Source organism: Lissotriton vulgaris, chromosome 1_1 (assembly GCF_964263255.1).
Source record: "Lissotriton vulgaris chromosome 1_1, aLisVul1.2, whole genome shotgun sequence".
In the NCBI taxonomy this organism is placed as follows: domain Eukaryota; kingdom Metazoa; phylum Chordata; class Amphibia; order Caudata; family Salamandridae; genus Lissotriton; species Lissotriton vulgaris.
In genome coordinates, this window is record NC_141685.1 from 120,599,058 (window position 1) to 120,609,375 (window position 10,318).

Here is a 10,318-nt window from a genome sequence, read left to right on the forward strand (position 1 = left end):
TTCTTTTCCTTGTTCTATGTTTCTTTCATTACATAAAATTACAAAAACAACCGTCATTGTACTGCGACAACTGTTCTTGCACTATTGCTCTCCTGATTCACCGTGCTGCCTTGCCTCCGGGATGTTAGGCTAAATAGCTGTGTGCACTGTTTAAATAAAGGTTTTAAAAAAAATGTTTAAAAAAAAGAAAGGGGGATCAGAGAACAAAGGTACTAGTAAGTGTTTGTACATTGTGACTCTGAATGGACAGACTGGCCTCGCATGATACCTTCATGCAACACATATTTTGTGTGCGGGAGTAAGGCCTACACTTCTCTACCTGGTAACTGGACAGGCACTTGTTATATTGCCTGGTTACTACCCCCTACGTATACGGAAGATGCCAAACACCACCTACAGAAAAGAGGAGTGGTGTCTGCCGAAGATACAGCAGGACAGGAAACAGGAGATTTCTTAAAAGGGCTGCTTCCAATCTGGGGTCCGATAGCCAACAGCAGAGACATAAGACAACTTATTCGAGTTGTAGAGGCAACTGTCAATTAAACAGCTGGAGCTCTAAGTTATCTTACAGCAGAGCTTGCTACTGACCGCCTTGTCACGCTCCAAAACAGGATGGTGCTAGGCATTATCCTTGCTGATCGTGGAGGCGTATGCAAACTGATTGGGTCTAGCTGCTGTATTTATGTCCCTGATAATGCCCCTACAGTATACCAGGCAATCTCAAAATTGCATAAGATAACTGAGTCTATCCACCAAGACGAAGGAAGTTGGTCATTAACAGGATGGTTCTGGGAATGCTGTCCACCTGGGGTTGGAGGATTATGACATTCATTGGAGCCATCCTAGCTGTGATAGTCACCCGTTGCCTCTGCCTACAATGCGGCCCGGCCATCTGCGGCCTGTGTGCCACATCATGCATTCCCCGACCGATGAATAGAGAGAAGAAAAATACCCAAATAATGCTGCAAAAACAGGTCTCCCAAATCATGGCTATTGATATAGATTCGGACTAGAATTTGCCTGTGTATGGCAAAAGGGGGGTCTGAGGAAATATGAAATATCCGAGTACCACGTCCATTTTGTATTTAGCCTCCATTTTGTGTTGCCACTACCCAGGCCCGATTTTTAGGTACGCGCTCGGCGCTCCCTGTCCTTAGAACGAATACAAACGCTCGCTAAAAGCAAGCGAGGAGCCTGAACGTGATCCTCTTGCTGATGGGGAGGCAGTGCAGGTCTCTCAGGTGGGCAGCGATGTGGCTGTATCGGGGTATGTCCAGGATGAGTCGTGCTGAGGCGTTCTGTATGCGCTGGAGTCTTTTCTGTCGTTTGGTTGTGGTTCCAGCATAGAGTGCGTTACCGTAGTCCAGACGGCTGGTGACAAGGGCCTGGGTGACCGTCTTTCTGGTGTTGGTGGGGATCCACCGGAAGATCTTCCGGAGAATGTGTAGGGTGTTGAAACAGGATGATAAGACGGCGTTGACTTGCTTGGTCATCGTGAGGGAGGAGTCCAGGATGAAGCCCATGTTGCGTGCGTGTTCTGGGGGTTTGGGGGCGGTGCCCAATGCAGGGGGCCACCAGGAGTCGTCCCAGGTGGAGGGGGAAGGTCCGAGGATGAGGACTTCCGTTTTGTCTGAGTTCAGCTTCAGGTGGCTGAGCTTCATCCATTCCGCGACGTCTTTCATTCCTTCTTGGAGGCTGGTTCTGGCGGTGGCGGGGTCGTTGGTGAGGGAGAGGATACCACTTAATATGTAATGATACTTTTACTTATATTTTGATGTGAGGAGGCTCCAAGGGATATCTTCATTAAGCCCACCCTTATCAGTGGCTAATCTCAGAACCCACCGTTGTTCAAGACAGGACAGCGATTCCTTTGGCATGCCGGGGTGTGCTTCAAGTACGCCCCATTGGAATGAATCAGGGGCGTGCCATTCCAGATGGTGTGCAGTTATCTTAGTATTGGTTTCGTGGCATCTGAAGTTGCTTTTATGCTCCATCATGCGGATCTTGACCTGCCTTGTGGTAATTCCTATGTATAGGAGACGGCACGGGCAACTCAGTATGTAGATACAGTTAGATGAGTTGCAGTTGGTGTGTGACACACCAGAGATTTATTTTAATCACATGATTTTTCTAGGTACAGTCTTAAAGCCTTTCTAGGAGGGAATTTTTGGAGCACTGCTGAGAGTCCTTAGGAGACAACAGAGGTGCTGTTCTAAGATAACCCTGCCAAACTTCTTGAAGGACGAGGGATTCGCAAGAGTAGTACAGCTTTGGATAAGATTAGGCCTCTTTTTGGGGAAGAGGGACATAGCACAACAGTGGAGCGATGCGACTGCACCCAGTGTAACACAACGGACACATCCAATGGACTGTTCTTGAATGCTACAACAGCCAATCTGTGAGGTCAGGGGATGCTCTTACAAGCACGCCAAAATCTGGGACCTCTGAAAGGTGATGAATAATGGAGCTGTTGTATGACACCTCTTGATTTGACACCAGGAATACATTAGGGGTCAGAATCAGTTTGCTCACTGTTTCTAGATCTTATTGCAAGAAATCATATTATTGCTGTGGGTGTCCCTAATATCCACGTAATGTTGTTACGGTACAAATGCTTTATGTGTGGAAATGGCTGACTGTATTTTATATATTTCATGTTTTTCCGCAATAATTATAAAACCTAAAAAAAAAAGTAAATGCCAGTGTTAGGGGAGTGGCCAGGCAGTTACAGATCTCTGCTGGGAACCCACATGGGCCCAGCGACTTACCAGATGTCAGATGTTTATTGGATTCTGGGACCTCCTTCTCTGAGATTTGACCTTCTGGGTGTTCCTTTTCTTTGGTCAACAAACAGTTCTCTTTTTTTGTCTTTTTTTAAACATATTTTTTTGAATTTTTTTGTTAATAAGCAGAGTATTCATTACAACTCATGGGTATCTTTGGGGCCGCATGAATGCTTACATTCTGATTGGTACATTCAGTCATCATTAAAATGAACTAACCGTGAGTCAGTACACCACTTTCTTCATAATCAATTGTGTGAATAATAAATTGGCAAAGCCGGTAATCTTCCCTGTTGGAGGGTGCCAAACTCCGTGTTCAAGGCAGGTCCTAGTCGCACTTTTTGTAGGACCGGACCCGGGGAGGGACTCCTGTAGTCAGTCACACAAGTCGTCAAGGCGATCCTGTGGGGGAGCTTGCCGGAATGTCTGGCCCTGGATCAGTCAAGCTGTCAGCCCCAAGCTTGGGCACCCTGATTGTTGCCTATGCCCCTCTGCGCTTCCCACAGGAGGACTCTCCCCTTTCAGCCCACCCACTTTACCAGCTCCCTCTTCCACACCAATAGTCATGGGCCCCTTGCTGCCTTCCAATTACAAGCTATCTTGCTAAGTCCTGAAATCTCCTTAACTTTGTTATGGTAGGGCGAAGAATCTGATCCAGTAAGCAATGTCCGGATGCGTGGGAGATCCTTTCCAATGCACTCCTCAGTCATCTGTAGGACTCCCTTGCATAAAGTATGAATTGATGGACAGGCCCAGAACATATGAAGAATGTGGGCCCTTTATTCCCTTCATCGGGGACAGGCTGCATCCGGTACTAGGAAGTACCTGCCAATGCGTTCTGGTGTCCAGTATGATCTATGTAACATATAATAATTTTACGTTTAAATGTGCATTTCTAGAGACCTTTGGCGTCCGTTCCATAATCTTGTCCCAGTCTTTTGTCCTAATAGGGGTACCTAGGCCCTCCTCCCATCTGGCTCGCAGCGTATGTAGGGGCAGCTGTAAGCCTATCCAAAGGGCTCTTTAAAGGCATGAAACTGTTCTTATGTTACCAGCTGAGAGTGCTGTATATTGGTATCCCCCCACCCCAGTGTTTCATCGTAGCCGATGTGAGTGCCCTGTGAAGAAAAAAATGCCCCTGGGGGTGGTTGAACTCTTCTCTAAAGTCCTCAAACTGAATCAGCTCTGAATTCCTCTACAGGTCCCACAGCTTCATCGCCCCTGCTACCACCCATACAGCCAGCCCCTCCCAATCCCCCGTATGGAAGTACATGCAGGAAATCCATAGGTGGCGCTGCAGACTATGCAATCTTAGTGTATATTTGTTGCAAACCCCTTCTCCAGCACTTTGCTAGTGTACGGAACTCAGTGGAGTCATCTAGGTTTGACCACCGCACTCGAAGGAAAACCCAAAGGAGCTCCCAGAGTGGTGGTACAAAGGAGCCAGGGGTCATCTCTGATAATCTATGTGCAATGCCCTGAACCAGCCACTGTAGTTGGGCCGATATGTAATATTGCTAGAAATCAGAGACTGCGAGGCCTCGTTTCACTGTCTGGTGCTGCATGGTGGCCAATGCCACTCTCCGATGCCCTAATCCCCAAATAAACTCTGCTCAGGGTTTTCAGTTCTCTGAACTGCGCCCCTGGTATCCACCGGGAAAGGGTAGTAAAAATGTTGAGGAACCGGGGGAGAGCCACTGTCTTCAAAAGGGCTATCCTTCCCATCACTGAAAGCGGAAGTGCCCCCAAAAGTTCATGAAGGACCTCGGGGTTCCAATCACGCATCCCACATTATCCTCAAGTAGATTAACTCTGTTGTGGTAGATCTTGACCCACAGGTATGTTAAGCACCGGGGTTTCCGCTGCTCAATTGTAAGTTGTTCTCTCCGTGCCAGGGGGAAGAGCTTGGATTTCTGCCAGTTGACCCCCAGCCCAGATAGCCGGCCAAATTCCTCCAACAGGTCTCTTGCCCCCATCAAATTCTCTTCTGTGTCATGAAAAGCAGTTTCTCTCATTGTGAGACCCCTAAGTGCCCTGACAGTTGTCGCACATGGTGCCAGAAGTTCCATCGCAATAGCAAAGAGCAGTGGAGACAGGGGGCACGCCTGACTCATGGCTTTCTCCACTGAGTATCTCGCCGATATAGTTCGGCTGGTACGTACTCTGGCTTTTGGTCTGGTATACTGCAATTGTGTCCAGACCACAAGTTGCTCTCACAGTCCCATAAGCAGCATCGCCTCGTAGAGATAGTGCCATTCAAGGGTATTGAAAGACTTTTCAATATCAACCGCAAATACCGTTGCGTTCTCCTGGTCATAGTGACCAGCCTCCATAATAGCCAGGACGTGTCGAATATATTGGTAGCTATAGTCTGCCCAGGGATAAACCCTGTTTGAGCTGGGTCTTTCGGCCGACAAACATGGCATTGATATGGAAGATAAGTCAGCGCTCCGGCAGCATGTACCGGTGAAGAGAGGTGAAGCGTACTCCCGCTGTGTGCCTCCTCTCTCCAACCCTCACCTGACACCACAGAGGCGGTAAGACAAACAGGGCTAAGCCCAATTAAAACTTTTGTGTGGTGCAGGCAAGCAGCGCACACCCCTGAAATTGGTTACTGCCTGGAACACGAATTTTGGAGCACCAGCAAGGGGGCTGCCCACTTATATACCTTAGGATGTATGGTGCTCTCACCCTTAAAAAAGATGCAATCCCAGAGAGAACACAACTATACACCCTCATGTGCCTATGAGGAGGTTTGGCCCCCACAATGACACCTTCCTGCAGAGCTGGATAAGTTATTTCCCCAAGCAATATGTCATAGCCATATCATAGAGCTTGCCCCTCTGCCGAAGAGTGTCACCAAACTGTCGGCCTATGATTACAGAGGTATACCGGGGGAAGTAGTTCAGTTACGACAAGAACTACAAAAGGCTCACGTGATACATACACTGAGTCATCAACGTGATGGCGTTCACGTTGCAGGGAATTCATTGGCTGATGAAGCCACGAAGGCAGCTGTGCAAACGGCTTCCGTAGCTGCAATCACTCGTTCAGAAACAAAAATAAACGTTGAAATAATGTTGGCTGTCAATGCTTCAAGCAAAGACAGTGGTAAAACATTGCCAAAAGGGTTTCCACTCAAATACTCATACATAACTGATGCGAACAATGTTCCATTTGCTCGAATCCCTGGAGTGGGGGATAGAGTAATTTCAAACATGAAACATAGATTAGGACTAATCTTCAGCAGCACATGAAGGGCTCGCCTTTGTACATGCAGGTGTTTCCGCCACAGTGTCATTATTAAAGCAGAGATACTGGTGGCCGCGCATGAGGAAACAAACCAGAAACTTTGTTTTGGAATGTGAAATATGCCAAAAGTTGAAAGTCTTTACTGTGAAACGTCCTGCGCCCCAGTTGATTTCAGATAAACCATTAGCTTGTGTTTACCTGGACCACTGCGATCCCTTACAGAGGGATGGCAACTATAAATATATCATGATCGCAATGGATTTGTGTTCAAGATTCATTTGGCTGTGGCCTCAGCGCTCGGCTGATGCTCGAAGTGTTATAAAAGATTTGCGAGTCTTTATCAGCACATACACAGTTGGCATGCTACATTCGGACCAGGGTCCTGCGTTCAGCTCTCGAGGAGGTCATGGCCAATCTGGGATTTGCATTGCGGTACTCTAGTTCATTCCATCCTGAGGGAAATTCGGTAGTGGAGAGGAAAAAACGGGACATAAAGCAATCTATGACAGCAAGGGTAGGGTATTAGTTTGGGTGACGGGTGGGTCAAATATCTAATAAGTGTCTAATAAGTGTCCAACGTAGTCTTAACAATCTGCCAAGAAGTTCTCTAGGGGGTATCACTCCATATGAAGTCCTTTTTGGGACCAGAATGTTAGTAGCGGACCTCGATTGTCAGACTTCAATGGTAGACCAAAAACTCTTTGACATCAAAGATCGTTTGGCTGTCTTTCAGGACTTAAATGAAGTAAGAACGAAACAAAGTAACGCGCTCCTAAAGCCAACCACCACTGAAGAGAAACCGACCGTCCCAGCAAGGCCTGTCTGGATCCCAAAGCTTGGTGATGTGGTCAGAGAAAAGATCGCGGACAAGAAGAAATGTGTGCCTATTTACTGACAACCAGTACCTGTCCTAGCAATCCAGAGATCAAGAACAGTATTACTGCCGCCCTTACTGGAAAAAAGGAGAACCGGTTCATGTCTATCGACCTGGTTAAACCACATCATGTGGCCGATCATAAGCAGTAGGCCAAGTGGACTCTGCCAATGTAGCAGACGCCCAGCTCTGGCTACTAGCCAAGGGGTTCAAACTGAGAGACTCATCACCTTTGAAGAATCTGCAGTGCAAAATGAAGGACTAAGCAACAAAGCTATGAAACTTGTTCCTCCTGAAACCCAAATAACAGTTTGTCAAGAAACGCCTGTCTACTATGAAGTAGCATCTGACTACTCAAATGTTACTAGTAATCCTGAGGTTTCAGCGATTTCAACGAATCCTGATGCAATCCTAACAATTGACAGAACTGCCTCTGGCTATTTCATTAACTTTTATACGTTTTCTGAGGATACAAGCAAACCTGAAACTGCGCCAGTAAAAAGACCTTCGAAAGAACAAGCAACAGACCTTTTTCATCACCTAGAAAATACTTATCTGGTTTCACCATGGATTGAACTTTGGATTGTGTTGGGTGTGCTTTTTCTTCTACTTTGGTTGACTCTGGTACTAACTATGGGAATGCTGATAAATGGAAGATATGTAAAAATGGACACAGCAAGTAAGAACATCAATTACTTTTCAAGCCACACAAATCATCCCATCGTGAACAAAGAGACTTGTCATCAGTGAATATCACAGCCGTTCCTATACCAGGGGGTATAGCTTGGGACAGAACTAATTATGACATTTTTGGCCCGTCAGTGCTGTTGAAGATTCCACACCAGTTCAAGATTTCCTTGAATGACTTTGTTTCATCTAGTACCTTTTCTGATGATTGGGACTTCGAGACTGTTAATAATATGATGTCAGACTTAGAAATGTGTGCCGTATTTACATCATGAATACTTAGAAGATTCATCAGATTATGAACAAATGTATTGTTATAATCACTATGGTCATCATTTCTTGCACAAATCTGCAAATCCTACAAATGTATTAATGTGTAACCAATGGGAACATTGTCCTACGCAACCAAAGGGTAGCTCAAACACATTTCTTTGAAAATTCCATACTTTTCAGGGTTCAATGTATCCAATCCGGAATCATTTTACTTTAAAAATGTAAACAAAAACTGGACTGAAAAGTATGTTAACAAATACCAAGCAAATTTATTCTACAGCCTTTTATGCTCAACTGTCTAGACTAGGTTTCGAATCATGGAAAGACAACATTGAGACAAAAACTGTCTGGGGCACAAAAGATTGGCAAGTGCAGGTGATAGAAGCTTTACCTGCATCATCCCTGAGAAAATTATGTTTTTGAATGACACTGTCCAACAGACGTCTTGTCTTGGGTTAGCCAAGATAAAAGACTTGAACAATCCGTCTATACCTACACCTACACCTGTTAGTGATAACACTTCAGAGGGGGGAGTCGACAGAACAGACCCAGATTGGAATAAATGGTTGATCTGGCCCACAGACACAAACAACTGTCAAGCTAGATTCCTGAATAAAACAAAGGGGTTCACATTCATTAGGCCAGAACCAAGATATGTTCAAAGACAGCATCCAGGAATAGTAACAACATATAGTGTAGGGAAACTTTTCCCTGATTGGCTACATAGATCTACACTTATGGATGTAAAGCAACACTTGTCTTTACTTAAAGATGGCCCTGATCTTAGGGAATTGTTGCTAGGACCAAGAACACCGCGTCATAAACGTTTTCTATATACCGGTATCTATGCTGCTTATAATGAAGCATGGAAAATTACGCAAGCAGAGACTGCAGAACGAATATGAAAAATTGATCATATTCATTTAGAGAAATCTCTCTCTGTGGTTGACAATGGGTTAACGACTCTGTGGTCCAGGATATATTCTTTAGACAGCATAGTGTCTTCTGCCACAGACATCATGGAACAGGACTTGGTCATGTTGCAATATGGTCAGTCGCAATTACGTTCTATCATGCTATTAGGCTGGACGTTGCAAAACCTTCATTCAGGCTATGTGCCTTGACGTTTAATCAATACTATGTCACTGTTTTCAGAATTCAATATCACTGATAAACAGATAAAATTGGCACAAAGGGGAGCAGACAATATGGTGCTGAGCATTGAAAAACTGGAAACATTGCCATTTACTGTCGCTGAAAAGCCAGCTACCGAATGGATTATACATGGAACAATCACTCTGCCTGTTACAATTTTCCATTTTCAATATTGCCTACAACATATACCAGCAGGCACATATAAAAGGTTGGGTAAAGAATACATCAAGACATACTGGGAATAGCCGTACACATACAGATGTTGGAGGGGGGGTCGTGAAGTGTTTCTTAGAGGGGAAAGCTGTGAAAACGCACTATGCGGTTCTCTCCTATGTCAGGGTATAAACTTACATGGGACCTGTGATGGTTCCTCAAAAAACATATCCTGCCACCTGCAAGGTCAAGCGTTTCGTTTTTAATTGTACTTTAAACTTCTTTGCACCAGCTTATTTGCACTTGCTCCTACCTTCCTGCACGCTTTGCACACTTCCCCTCATCAGCCGATTTGGGCGCTGACGCAGGAAGCCAAGCTACCTGTGCTCTGCAGAGCCGCCATTTTGGGGGAAGTCTCGGATGGAGGTCTAGTTGTTGGCCTTTCCCGTCCTCACCAGGATAAAAGACGCGCTAGGGCTCACGCGCGCAGATTGCACAGATAGCAGTTTCTGAGGCGGAAGCCAGGAACATAGTCAAGCGTTTCGTTTTTAATTGTATTTTAAACTTCTTTTCACCAGCTTATTTGCACTTGCTCCTACCTTCCTGCACGCTTTGCACACTTCCCCTCATCAGCCGATTTGGGCGCTGACGCGGGAAGCCAAGCAACCTGAGCTCTACAGAGCTGCCATTTTGGGGGAAGTCTCGGGGTGGAGATCTAGTTGTTGGCCTCTCCCGCCCTCACCAGGATAAAATGGCTATACCTAACTGGACGCGCAGCGGACGCGCCTAAGGGAAGCCCGCCTGCACCCGTCCGCATCCATCACGCGGCCAGGGCCAGAAACGCTGCTTGATTTAACATCACCCATAGGACTTCATATAGCCAGATGGAGATACTTGCACTTAGACCTACTTGGCGCCCCCACGCCCTGCTCCACACATCTGAAACCCGGAGCTTGGATCTCTCATGTAAGTGTTGTGGTTTTAACTTGAACAGATACACCACACGGGATAGACATCCATCTTTCCTCAGCTCATCCTTACCCCTGGGCTCCAGTGTGACAATATCTCTTAAAGCTGCACTTATAAACTGCAGATCACTGGTAAAACTTTCTCTAGATATTCTGCAGTCCCTTAAGGATAA